The sequence below is a fragment of the Leucopleurus acutus genome (genome assembly GCF_964270905.1).
Source record: "Leucopleurus acutus genome assembly, chromosome: 7".
NCBI classification, from domain to species: Eukaryota; Metazoa; Chordata; class Mammalia; order Artiodactyla; family Delphinidae; genus Leucopleurus; species Leucopleurus acutus.
This window is the reverse complement of record NC_139150.1, coordinates 23600258-23604556: the sequence shown is the minus strand read 5'-3', so window position 1 is coordinate 23604556 and position 4299 is coordinate 23600258.

Genomic DNA, 4299 nt, shown 5'->3' with positions numbered 1-4299 from the left:
TGGGGAGATAAGAGTGAGAGGGTCCTTTTCACTATAATATACATTGGTACCTTTTGATTTTTGAGCCATGTGAACTCTTAGAAATACATGTACATACATATATACACTTTAAATTTTAAAGTCCTTCATCTAGCATTTCAGGCCTTCACAATCTGGCCCTTGATGACATTTGCAACCATATTTCTAGAATACCACATTTTCCCCTGCAGAAGACCTCTCCTCTTGCCACACTGGTCTGCTCAAACATCTGTCTCATGCATAGTTCCATCTAGGTCCTTTCAAAGTTCAATAGCCAGGTTCCAGTTCTGGTTTCACCCAACCCATGGGTCTTGACTTAAAGGAGGCAAATGAGGTATAACAGCAAAACTTGTCCTGTAGGGGCTTCCCTGGTGGCGCAGTGGTTGAGAGTCCACCTGCTGATGCAGGGGACACAGGTTCGTGCCCCGGTCTGGGAAGATCCCACATGCCGCTGATGGACCCGTGAGCCATGGCCGCTGAGCCTGTGCTCCACAACTGGAGAGGCCACAACAGTGAGAGGCCCGCGTGCTGCAAAAAAACAAACTTGTCCTGTAGAGGGTGGCTCCACCAATCTAAACACCTGCCTGCCACAGCTCTGCCTCTGTGGAAGAGAATTTAGAACTAATGCCAGTACCAGATCCCCTCTGACCAGAGCCCAATGCCACCTTTCTCCTTTCCCTCTAGGATCATGTACATGTGGAGGGCTATTGTTCCTGCAAGGTGAGGTTCTTTAGTCTCCAGAAGGAAATCCCCATCCTGTCTAACACTAGATCTCTGCGGACACCAGGCAAGATGTTGCTCAGCAGGCCTGACAGTGCCCTTGTGGTTTGATGTCCTTTCAGAACTTGCCTTGACCCAAAAAGGAGTCCCCTTTCCAGCTGATGCCATATCCTGCAACTCTCTGTGATGTTGCTTGGCAGGTCTTCATTGGTGCTAATTTCATAAAGTCTGAATCCCAGAGACCTTTCCTAGTACAGAAGTTTATGCCTTTCAAGTGGGACTTTGCCCCTAAAATGGCAAAACTCTATCTGCATACTCTCTAGGCCTACCAAAACAGTAGCAGGTACAATGTGATAGTGGAATAATAATCATGTAGTGATAGCTAACAAACATTTAAGTGCTCACTCTGTGCCAGGCACAGGTCCAAGCACTCAACCTGCACTAACTCATTTAATCCTCACAGTAACTCTATGTAGTTATTTTTACAGATTAAAAAACTGAGACCCACAGAGGTCAAATCGCTTGCCCAAGGTCACACAGCTATAAAGTGGAGAAGCTGGGATTTGAACCCAGGTAGTTTGTCTCTGAAACCCTTAAACACCAAGCATGCTATACCAAGTGTCTTGCAAGCTGTTAACAATACAGTGACCTTTTTGGAATGACTTTTTGATCTCCATCAAAAATACCCCTCTTTTGGGCCACTCACTTTCAACTTGACTTAATGTCCAAGGTCTCACACAGCTAATAAGTGGCAGAACCAGGGTTTAGAGCAAAGCAGTCTGGATCCTGAGGCCAGGCATTTGATCATTATGCTAGACTGCCTCTCTGAAGCAGAGAGGCTGGGGTGATAGACCCTTTATTACCAGTAAGACCTTGACCCGAACCCTAGTGTTCAGCCTGGCAAGAGTAGGACTATGGTTCCTCCATGTAGGTTTGAAGATGCCCCTTGTCCTAGGGCTTCATCACATGGCCTGGTCAGTAACCTCAGACTGGACCCGTCCACTGTACTCCCTTTTTGAAGTGTGGGTGGGAGGTCTTATCCTTGATCATAGGCCCATTGGTGGAGAGGAGGAGATGGGGTTGGGTGAGAAGAGTTGATGAAAGTCTCAAGCTCTTTCAATATCCACCAAAAGGTCTACTTCCCCCAGGCATCCATGCCTACCCACTCAGCCTTGGTGATCTCCTCCCCTGAACTCCTGTAGTCTAATTGTGACTGCCCACAGCAGTTCCCATAGCTTTGCGTGGCCACTCGCCTTGGCCACGTATGATGGTGCTGTGCTCCCCAACCAACTCAATACATTTATGCTTTCAAAAATATTTATTGAACACCACCTTGATACCATGCCACCAGGTGGCAAAAAGATGATCAAGACTCCATTCCTGCCCTCTAGGAACTCTTGGACCAATAAAGTAACGATTATATTTAAGTGAAGATGTCATCACTGAGATGAGTGAGACAGAAGAGAGATCTCGTAACTCTGCATGGGGGGATCAGGGAAAGCTGCTAAGAGGAGACTGACCTTGACATGAGTCATGAGGATATGAAAGGAGCTTTTCAGGGGATAAGTGGAAAAAGAACAAGGGAAAGAGTATCCAAACAGGAAAGCATTTCAGGAGAATTACAACTAATTCAGTTTAGCTGAAGTACACAGTACTTATAAAGAAGGAAAGGAGATGGGGAGGGATCCATAGGCAGGAGCTAAAACAGAGCACAAATTCCTCCTGAATGTAAGCTTCTTAATGGCGGGGATTTTGTCTATTTATTGATGTATCCCTGGTGCTCCACAGTGCCTGGCACAGGGGAGGCACACAGTATGTTTATGTTGTGTATGAAGAAAAATGAATGTATGTCAGGTCCAGAAATTTGGACTTTGTCTTTAAGGGTTATTTAACAATTTTAGGCAGATGAGTATTGTTGTTAGAAATTCATTTTGGGTAAGCGTGCAATCACTGAAAAACGAATACAAGAGCTCAAAATGAAGGCGGGATACAAAATAAACATGCAAACATCACCCATTTATACATACATGTACTTGCCAGTAAAAAAATAAATAACAATAAAACTGTAAAATAACAAGTAAAATAAGAATGTGCAAGATGTACATTAAGAAAACTGTAAAACTTGATAGAAGAGTAAAAAGAAGGCTTGACTAAATAAAGAGAAACACCATGTTCTGGACAGGACGACTCAGTATTGTAAAGATGCCATGCTTCCCTAAAATAATATATAAATTTAACACAGTTTCAGTTAAAATCCCAGTAGGATTTTGTGGTACTTGACAAATAGCTTTTAAAGTTCATTTGTGTGTATAAATGAATGAGGACAGCCAAGAAAAACTTGAAAAACCAAGAAAAATGAGAAGGGACCTTGCTTAATCAGATCAAAGGTCACCATATAAATCTATGGTAATTAAAACAGTATGGTACTGGAGCAAGAACACACAGAAAAATGGAACAGAGTAGGATATCCAGAAACAGAATCATGTGTGCATCTGATTATAGCTAATATTTATTGAGTACTTACTATGTGCTTGGCACTGTTCTAAGCATTTTGTATTACTCATTTAATTCTCACAAAACTTTATGAAGTAGGTCCTATTGTTATTCCCATTTTATTTTTATTTACTTATTTATTTTTAATATCTTTATTGGAGTATAATTACAATGTTATATTAGTTTCTGCTGTACAACAAAGTGGATCAGCTATATGTATACATATATCCCCATATCCCCTCCCTCTTGAGCATCCCTCCCACCCTCCCTATCCCACCCCACTAGGTCATCACAAAGCATTGAGCTGATTTCTCTGTGCTATGTGACAGCTTCCCCCAACCATCCATTTTACATTTGGTAGTGTATTCATGTCCATGCCACTCTCTCACTCCATCCCAGTTTCCCCTTCCCTCCCTGTGTCCTCAAGTCCGTTCTCTATGTCTGTATCTTTATTCCTGCCCTGCCACTAGTTTCATCAGTACCGTTTTTTTAGATTCCATATATGTGCATTAGAATATGGTGTTTGTTTTTCTGTTTCTGACTTACTTCACTCTGTATGACAGACTCTGAGTCCATCCACCTCATTACAAATAACTCAGTTCCGTTCCTTTTTATGGCTGAGTAATATTCCATTGTACATATGTGCCACATCTTCTTTATCCATTCATCTGTTGATGGACATTTAGGTTGCTTCCATGTCCTGGCTATTGTAAATAGTGCTTCAATGAACATTGTGGTACATGACTCTTTTTGAATTATGGTTTTCTCAGGCTATATGCCTAGTAGTGGGATTGCTGGGTCCTGTGGTAGTTCTATTTTTAGTTTTTTAAGGAATCTCCATACTGTTCTCCATAGTGGCTGTATCAATTTATATCCCCACCAACAGTGCAGGAGGGTTCACTTTTCTCCACACCCTCTCAAGCATTTATTGTTTGTAGATTTTTTTTGATGATGGCCATTCTGACCGGTGTGCAATGATACCTCACTGTGGTTTTGATTTGTATTTCTCTAATGATTAGTGATGTCGAGCATCGTTTTATGTGTTTGTTGGCAATCTGTATGTCTTCT